The sequence below is a fragment of the Cherax quadricarinatus genome, chromosome 87 (assembly GCF_038502225.1).
Source record: "Cherax quadricarinatus isolate ZL_2023a chromosome 87, ASM3850222v1, whole genome shotgun sequence".
Taxonomy (NCBI): Eukaryota; Metazoa; Arthropoda; class Malacostraca; order Decapoda; family Parastacidae; genus Cherax; species Cherax quadricarinatus.
Genome location: NC_091378.1, coordinates 1,848,905 through 1,859,243, shown reverse-complemented (window position 1 = coordinate 1,859,243; position 10,339 = coordinate 1,848,905). Strand labels below are relative to the sequence as shown.

The window sequence follows — 10,339 nt, the reverse complement described above, 5'->3', positions numbered from 1 at the left end:
CCATCTCCAGGACTCAAGTCCGGCCTGCCAGTTTCCCTGAACCCCTTCATAAATGTTACTTTGCTCACACTCCAACAGCACGTCAAGTATTAAAAACCATTTGTCTCCATTCACTCCTATCAAACACGCTCACGCATGCCTGCTGGAAGTCCAAGCCCCTCGCACACAAAACCTCCTTTACCCCTCCCTCCAACCTTTCCTAGGCCGACCCCTACCCTGCCTTCCTTCCACTACAGACTGATACACTCTTGAAGTCACTCTGTTTCGCTCCATTCTCTCTACATGTCCGAACCACCTCAACAACCCTTCCTCAGCCCTCTGGGCAACAGTTTTGGTAATCCCGCACCTCCTCCTAACTTCCAAACTACGAATTCTCTGCATTATATTCACACCACACATTGACCTCAGACATGACATCTCCACTGCCTCCAGCCTTCTCCTCGCTGCAACATTCATCACCCATGCTTCACACGCATATAAGAGCATTGGTAAAACTATACTCTCATACATTCCCCTCTTTGCCTCCAAGGACAAAGTTCTTTGTCTCCACAGACTCCTAAGTGCACCACTCACCCTTTTCCCCTCATCAATTCTATGATTCACCTCATCTTTCATAGACCCATCCGTTGACACGTCCACTCCCATACATCTGAATACATTCACCTCCTCCATACTCTCTCCCTCCAATCTGATATCCAATCTTTCATCACCTAATCTTTTTGTTATCCTCATAACCTTACTCTTTCCTGTATTCACTTTTAATTTTCTTCTTTTGCACACCCTACCAAATTCATCCACCAATCTCTGCAACTTCTCTTCAGAATCTCCCAAGAGCACAGTGTCATCAGCAAAGAGCAACTGTGACAACTCCCACTTTATGTGTGATTCTTTATCTTTTAACTCCACGCCTCTTGCCAAGACCCTCGCATTTACTTCTCTTACAACCCCATCTATAAATATATTAAACAACCACGGTGACATCACACATCCTTGTCTAAGGCCTACTTTTACTGGGAAATAATTTCCCTCTTTCCTACATACTCTAATTTGAGCCGCACTATCCTCGTAAAAACTCTTCACTGCTTTCAGTAACCTACCTCCTACACCATACACCTGCAACATCTGCCACATTGCCCCCCTATCCACCCTGTCATACGCCTTTTCCAAATCCATAAATGCCACAAACACCTCTTTAGCCTTATCTATTATATTATCTATTATATTATATATTATATTTTATATATTATATACGTATATATATATATATATATATATATATATATATATATATATATATATATATATATATATATATATATATATATATATATATATATGCAATAAGATCACAGTAAACAGGTGATTTCAAAATATGCAAAACAACCACTCTGAAAGAATAGAGAAATTCCAAGCGCTTTCGTGACTACTCACATTATCAAGGAACTATGAAAGTGAAGCATCCAAGGAAGCTATATAAGGGGTCCGGCCAGCACCTCACTATCAGATCCCACAACGGTTAAACACGTGACGCGCGGCGAGCCAACTTGGATAGGTCCTTTGAACAACTCACCCCCAAGCTATTCTACCCAAGAAAATTTAAAAATTATTTGTCCAGTGTATTATTAAATTCTTCCCAAATTCTATTAATTATAAATGGATCTAATTTATATAAACCAAAGGAAATATTCATATTATTGTCAAAACTGCTTTTTATGAAACAAGATTCAATTATATTCCTGTCGACCATGGACTTGCTTGATACTACTTTCTCAACTTTTTGAAAATCAATTGGATGGTTAAAATCTCTTACATGAATAAATAGAGCATTGGAATCTTGTCCAGTTCTAATGCTATATTTATGTTGTTTTAATCTTAGTTCGAGATTTTTACCAGTTTGACCGTAATAAACTTTATCGCAAATTTTACAAGGAATCTTATAGACACATCCATCAGCATTTTGGGGGGAATTCTTTATCAAAAGTTTTTTTACTGTATCAAGATTTTTGAATACAACTTTAATATTAAAAGTCTTAAGAAGAGAAGGCATATCAACCAAGTTTTCATGGTAAGGGAGAATATGTTGGTTCTCCCTTACCATGAAAACTTGGTTGATATGCCTTCTCTTCTTAAGACTTTTAATATTAAAGTTGTATTCAAAAATCTTGATACAGTAAAAAAACTTTTGATAAAGAATTCCCCCCAAAATGCTGATGGATGTGTCTATAAGATTCCTTGTAAAATTTGCGATAAAGTTTATTACGGTCAAACTGGTAAAAATCTCGAACTAAGATTAAAACAACATAAATATAGCATTAGAACTGGACAACATTCCAATGCTCTATTTATTCATGTAAGAGATTTTAACCATCCAATTGATTTTCAAAAAGTTGAGAAAGTAGTATCAAGCAAGTCCATGGTCAACAGGAATATAATTGAATCTTGTTTCATAAAAAGCAGTTTTGACAATAATATGAATATTTCCTTTGGTTAATATAAATTAGATCCATTTATAATTAATAGAATTTGGGAAGAATTTAATAATACACTGGACAAATAATTTTTAAATTTTCTTGGGTAGAATAGCTTGGGGGTGAGTTGTGCAAAAGACCTATCCAAGTTGGCTCGCCGCGCGTCACGTGTTTAACCGTTGTGGGATCTGATAGTGAGGTGCTGGCCGGACCCCTTATATAGCTTCCTTGGATGCTTCACTTTCATAGTTCCTTGATAATGTGAGTAGTCACGAAAGCGCTTGGAATTTCTCTATTCTTTCAGAGTGGTTGTTTTGCATATATATATATATATATATATATATATATATATATATATATATATATATATATATATATATATATATATATATATATATATATATATATATATATATATAATATATATATATATATATATATATAATATATATATAATATATATATAATATATATATAATATATATATAATATATATAATATATATATAGGAGCAGCAGTCATTGCCCCCACAAATAGTGTCTTGCTAGGAGCACCTCTGGGAAGCAATGCCATTGACACAATTCTCAGGAAGAAATTGGAAGAGTTAAGGAGGATGGAACAACGAATAGGCAATCTGGACACCCACGATGCCTTGTACCTTCTCACAAAGTGCTTGAGTCTGCCCAGGTTGACATATTTCCTAAGATGTGCACCTTCATATGATAACCCTATACTGCACGAATATGACAGTATTCTGAGGCAGATTTTTACGAAAGTACTTAACCTTACTCTAGAAGACGGGCAGTGGAACCAAGCTACACTTCCAGTCAGACTAGAAGGCATTGGTGTCCGCAAGTCATCACAGATTGCGTTACCTGCTTTTCTGTCCTCGTGTATTGCATCCAGAGAGCTTGTAGCAGCGATTCTCCCTGAACATCTTAGGGACAAGATAGGAGTCCAGGACCAAAAATTCATTGACGGAGCAATGATCTGGGATAATCTAACGGGCTCTGGAGCCAGACCTGCTCCCCCCAACAACTACAAACAATCGCACTGGGATGGTCCAATAGTGGAAAATATTGCCTCAACAATGCTTCAGAGTGTGTCAGGGAAGGATAGAGCCCGCCTCCTGGCAGTGAGAGCCCCTCATGCTGGGGACTTTCTGTTGGCTGTTCCCAACTCCAGCCTTGGCACACGTCTCGACCCACAGACCATCCGCATCGGTGTTGCCCTTCGACTTGCCGCCCCTATTCTCGCCGAACACAGGTGTATTTGTGGCAGTGAAGCAGCAGACCGATTCGGGTACCATGGTCTTGTGTGCCGTAAATCCGAGGGAAAGACTGCAAGACATGAGGAGGTTAATAACATTATCAAGAGGAGCCTCACAACAGCTGGATGCCCAGCAGTAAGGGAGCCACCCCAACTATGCAGATCTGATGGCAGCCAGAAGCGTCCAGATGGTATCACCCTTCAAGCCTGGACAGATGGGAAGCAGGTGGTGTGGGACTATACATGTGCATCTACCTTGGCTGATACCTATCTCCAATACACCAGGGAGGAAGGAGGGGCAGCTGCCAGCTTCAGGGAGTCCCAAAAGTCTAGAAAATATGGAGAACTTGCCCATCATTATATGTTTGTTCCCATAGGCTCAGAGACCCTTGGCTCATGGGGAAAGAGTGCATCTAAATTCCTTAAGGAGCTGGGAAAAAGACTCATCAGGGTAACTAGGGATCCAAGGGCAGCTAGTTTCCTGTTCCAGCGGCTCAGTGCGGCTGTTCAGAGGGGTAATGCCTGCTGTATTTTGGGCACACGCCCCAGCTCTGAGGAGCTGGATGAGATTTTTGCCTTATAATCGGTGATACACACGTAACAACATGTACCGTGTGTGCCACCTTTATATCAATAGTGTATCTCTTGGATCTTCTGTACCATATTATGTAATAAAATATTCCTATTAGTAAAAAAAAAAAAAAAAATATAAAAAGATGGGGTGGTAGGGGAAGTGGAATATTCAAACGGCTTCAGGAAGAAATCCAAATATTTTTCCTTGAAGCCTTTTTATCCACTTCTCCGAGGCTATGGGTCCCACAATTTACACCAGAGGTGGACCCCATTATATAAATATATATATATATATATATATATATATATATATATATATATATATATATTTATATATATATATATATATATATATATATATATATATATATATATACATGTATATATATATATATATATATATATATATATATATATATATATATATATATATATATATATATATATATATATATATATATATATATATATATAATATCTTTATTTACTGCAAGTACATATACATGAACATAGTATACAGACCTAGCTGACATCAAAGACATACTACTATAAACCATACCATGGGCACAGTTAAAACCTTTGACCAGTCTCTCTCTGATCGTGGGTTCTAACCCCGCCTGTGGTGTGGTTTGTTTGCAATCGTGTCATTACTATTTCATGAGTCATGTCGACATACTATATAGAAAGCTGCTTGTTATGCTGAGCATTTCAGGCAAATTAGGTCAGCTTTGTCCCAGGATGTGACCCACACCAGTCAACTAACAACCAGGTACCTATTTTGAACTGATGGGTGAACAAGGACAGGGACAGCAGGTGTCTTATGGAAACACATCCTTAATGTTTTCCAGCCGTACCAGAGGAGATTCGAACCCTGGACCTCAGTGTGTGAGCTGAGTGTGCTAACGATCAAAAGAAAGAAAGATATACACATACAGTAGAGCCCTGCTTTACGGCATTTTGCCTTACGGCATTCCGCTAATATGGGCATTTCAAATTATGACTAAATCTTGCAATACAGCTCCCCCCCACCTGACTTTTTAATACGGTCACTGCACGCCACCCGGTTTGTTCACATTCTCTGTGAGCGCATCTCTCCATTATGTCTGGAAACTTTCAAAAATTTCAAGTGTTTTAAAGTTATTGAGTATTTTAAACGTACAGGTACAACATCGATTTTCCAGACACTGATGGTCCGGAACCATACAAATTTACCAGCCAAAACTTGAAATTACCACAGCAGTGTATTTACCACCAAACTGTACGTCACTTATCCAACCCCAATTCTAAGGAATACTGCACTCCCTAAAGGCGGAAAAATCAGTAATCCAGAAAGGCTTTGAAACCAAAGGTCCGGAAAATTGATGTACCTGTATTCTGATAATTATACTTATGTATACATGTACCTTAATAAACTTACACACTGTGCTGGCATGCAGGTACACATTAAAATCACTAAGAGCATCCCTCTAGTCTTGATGCCATAGTAATAATAATAATCACTCTTCGGGACAGTAACTGTCTTATTTTACGTTAATTTAGACATTTTCATTAATCCAATTATATAAGAAACACATTATATATCAGATAAACATGATACATACACCCACAGTATAATAAATTTCACATGAACATGAGATGTGGTAACTGGGTGGAGGGAAAGAATTATGTTTTCTCAGGTCCAGCATCAGAGAAAATGTGAATCAATCCGCTTTTGACCGTCACTCCCCTTAACACATTCAGCTTTGTTTATAATTCTTGGCATGACTTCTTCTCATCACTTCTTCCTTCATTAATGATGGCATCTAAAGGTAGTTGTTAGAAATGATTGAACTCAGTGAACAAAGTATGTTGATGGTAATATCACTCTGGGCCGGTGTAGGTAGCTGGTATAGGGGAGCTTCCTGGCTACCTACACCTACCGTTTACCTACACCTACTGGCTACCTACACCTACTGGCTACCTACACCCATAAGCTACCTACACCTACTGACTACCTACAGTGCCCGTAAAAAAATCTATGCATGTCCAATGCAAAAAAATATCTATACATAAGATTTTGGTGCATACATTTCACTCACATTTCTGCCATAGGAATAGTGTGATGACATAGTGTACTGGCACCCATCTTGCTCCATTGTTACGCACCATGCCACACTTCAGTACTATGCCAGAGCTCGGTGAGGAAGGAGGCTTGCTACGTTGCTCCTCAGTGTCCCTTTTTTCACTCGACCACGAACTTTGCCACGCTGTATCTCTGCTCTAAGTGGTCAGAATGAGTTGAACAAAATTTTCAATTGCAGAGAAGACCCATGCACTCACCCTATGAGAGCAAGGCATGTCTGTGATACATGTAGCCGCAGACCTGAAGGTGACGAGGATGGCAATCTACAACCTCAAGAAAACGGCTGCTTCACTCCTACCTGGCTTTTTCTTGAGTCTGCGGCTGTTATGGCAAGATTTGATAACACTTCCCTCTTCAGACCAGGTGTAGAATTAGGGGAAATATGATTGAGGTGCATAAATGGAAAACAGGAATAAAGGAAATGTAAATAACGGGCTAAAAGTATCTAACCAAGACAGGACTCGCAGCAATTGTTTCAAGTTGGAAAAATTTAGATTCAGGAATGATATAGGAAAGCAATGATTTGGTAATAGAGTTGTGGCTGAGTGGCACAAACTCCCAAGTACCGTCATAGAAGCTAAACCCTTGTGTAGTTTTAAAAATAGGTTAGATTAATATACGAGTGGGTGTGAGTTGGACCTGCCTCGCATGGGCCTGTAGGCCTGCCGCAGTGCTCCTTCTTTCTAATGTTCTTGTTATCAGTACTTGTTCAATCCCGTCCTGCCTGTGTTCAAGCATAGGGTTGCTAGGCGTCGCATTTATCTAGTCTCCTTACTAGATACACCCTAATATTAACCTATATTAAGGTCTAAAGCTACCAATATTAAGATCCAAGGCTACCTTATTAATTCTAATATTAGTTACTAACAGTTTAAACCTACCCAAGGCCTCCTTAAAGTGTAAATCTATAATATTGTGAGTATAAACTCAATATCCGTGTTGTTTGTGTTTGTTTGGGTGGATGTTGAGGGCTACTAAAACGTACTACAACCAGTCTGCTCACTCCAATTATGGCAGGACTCAATCAATTTCCAGAGATATGTATATATACTGAAGTATACTCTTAATATTACCCTTCAGTGATATATACAATGAAGTATACTCTTAATATTACCCTTCAGTGATATATACAATGAAGTATACTCTTAATATTACCCTTCAGTGATATATACAATGAAGTATACTCTTAATATTACCCTTCAGTGATATATACAATGAAGTATACTCTTAATATTACCCTTCAGTGATATATACAATGAAGTATACTCTTAATATTACCCTTCAGTAATATATACAGTGAAGTATACTCTTAATATTACCTTTCAGTAATATATACAATGAAGTATACTCTTAATATTACCCTTCAGTGATACAGTGAAGTATACTCTTAATATTACCCTTGACTTAAGTTGGGCACCTTTATTTTGTATATCATAGTTTACACACAAAGTACTGGTATACCTGGATGGTGTTCCGGGGGTCAACGCCCCCGCGGCCCGGTCCATGACCAGGCCTCCTGGTGGATCAGGACCTGATCAACCAGGCTGTTACGAACCCCAGAGACTGCCTCAACATTGTTAGCTAAGCAAATTGCAGTATTAGTGAAGGATTTCTAAAATTAATGAATTTGGATTCAGTACGAATGAGCTGGCAAAATAATTAATGAATACAAGACATACACACTGAGAGGTATATTTGTCTCAGTGTATATATGCTTAAAATTGGACTTAATCCATATTTTACGAATTAAAAGGATTTCTTTGTCTAGTGGTGAAAAAGTTAAGTGTAGCTTTAATGCTTATAAGATTTTTAACCCCGGAGGGTTAGCCATCCAGGTTAACCCAAGTAAGTCAGTGTCTCATCGAGGGACTGACTGTCTTATATTCCATTGTGGTCCTCAATTTTGTCCCCCAGGATGCGACCCACACCAGTCCACTAACACTCAGGTACCTACTTGCTTGCTAGGTGAACAGGAGTAAGGAAACACGCCCAATGTTTTCACCCTTTCTGGGAATCGAACCACGGACACTCAGCGTGTGAAGCAAGAGCATTGCCCACCAGGCCACGGGCTACTGTAGTGTAGCCCAGCGGCTTTAAAACCCATTAACCATTTATTTATTTATTTATTTATTTATAATTTGAGCACACTTACAGAGGTACAAAAAAAAAATACAGATAAGAGCAGCATGCCAAAGCCACTTATACTATGCATAGCATTACGGGCTGGCTTAAAATTAACTTAAGATTAACTAAGCAATGATGAAATCAGTGAAAAACATTAATGTAAACTGATTACTATAAAGCACAAGTGAGTATTACAAAGACAGGTCATATGGTTGCATGCATTGTTGTAAATTCAGTAGAATGGAGTATTCTGTTAGGTAGTGAATTTAAAAAATAATAAAGTTAGATTGGGTTTTAGGTTTAACATTTATGTGATATAATTGTGAGAAACATTTAAGATATACAATTTATAAGGTTCAGTTATTCAGTATTTATTTGGTTTTGGGTGAGTAAGTGATCTTTGAGAAGAGACTTGAATTTATAAACAGGTAGTGTTTCTTTTATATTAACAGGTAATGAATTCCAGATTTTAGGGCCTTTTATGTGCATTGAGTTTTTGCATAGCGTGAGATGGACACGAGGAATATCAAAGAGTGATCTGTGCCTTGTGTTATGGTCATGTGTTCTGTTGAGGTTGGCAAGGAGATGTTTGAGGGGAGGGTTAATATCAGAGTTGAGTGTTCTATGTATGTAATAGGTGCAGTAATAAGTATGGATGTTTTGTATGGTGAGTAGGTTGAGTGTATTGAATATTGGTGGAGTGTGCTGCCTGTAGTGAGAATTTGTTATCATTCTAACTGCAGCCTTTTGTTGGGTAATTAGTGGTCTGAGATGGTTACTTGTTGTTGAGCCCCATGCACAAATTCCATAGGTGAGATAGGGGTAAATAAGAGAGTGATATAGGGCCAGGAGGGCTGACTGTGGAGCATAGTACCGTATCTTCGATAGTATGCCTACAGTCTTGGAAATTTTCTTAGAAATTTGTTGTATATGTGTATGAAATTTGAGTCTATTATCAAGGTGGATTCCTAAGAATTTTCCCTCTGTTAGCTTTGTGATAGGTGATCCGTTTATCATTATGTTAAGAGGGACATCTGTAGCTCTGTTACCAAACTAGCGAATTTAGTCACATGAACAAAGAAATGCATTTAATAGTTGCTGTAACTTTGCATATTGGAAATTTCTAGGCCACTACATATACTAGACTACAAAAAATTGGCATAAATTCTGTTATTAAACAAATTTCATCTGGGGAATGGCTAGTGTATATATTTATCCAAAATTTTAAGCAACAGATGTAAAAGAAATGATGAACTTGCAAGATATATTGTATAAGTTTATTTAGGTCGTCCAGTTATGCAAATTTATGTGGTTGTAAATTCTTATAGTAACGTTGTGTCTCATCGATACCATGCCTAACCCTTCTAGGGTAGGGTAGGTGCCTGAGCCCGAGCCTTTAGCTCATAAGACTGTCATTCCCATTTGCCCTCTTGGGGCGGGGATGGCAGACCAGAGAGGCCTAGCTTGTGGCTAGGCCTGGGGACAGTTGGTCCCAAAGATGAGGAGGTACATGTATCTCCTCCCATGGGAGACTTCGGTCTCAGACACTCCCTAAAGAGGGAGCCAAGGCCGGGCCACCACTTGGAAAAGGCCCGGGCCGGGAGAATACCGGCTAATCTTTAATAATAAAAGTTATGTGTCAAGGCCTGAGCTTGCTACCACCTGCAGCTCACAAGACTGCCATCCCCACGAGCCCCTTTGGGGCGGGGTAGATGGCAGACCAGAGGCCTAGCTTCTCCCTACGAGCCCCGTGAGGGCGGGGAATGTGGCTAGGCCTGGGGAC

General features: G+C 38.9%; 1 protein-coding gene across 4 annotated transcripts in view; it reads right to left on the bottom strand.

The window, feature by feature from the left end:
* The window catches only part of LOC128703839 (ankyrin repeat domain-containing protein 50), a 125,375-nt gene extending 117,974 nt beyond the window's left edge, over positions 1–7,401 (bottom strand). The window contains exons 1-2 of one of the 4 annotated variants that reach the window (XM_070103728.1): positions 7,314–7,399; positions 6,389–6,569 (exon numbers count right to left, since the gene is read on the bottom strand). The gene's annotated coding sequence lies outside the window, so the exon portion shown is untranslated. Of the gene's footprint in view, positions 1–6,388; positions 6,785–7,313 lie in introns of all 4 variants that reach the window. The other 3 variants (XM_070103726.1, XM_070103725.1, XM_070103727.1) reach the window with 3 other exon arrangements.
* Between the last annotated feature and the right edge of the window lie 2,938 nt (positions 7,402–10,339).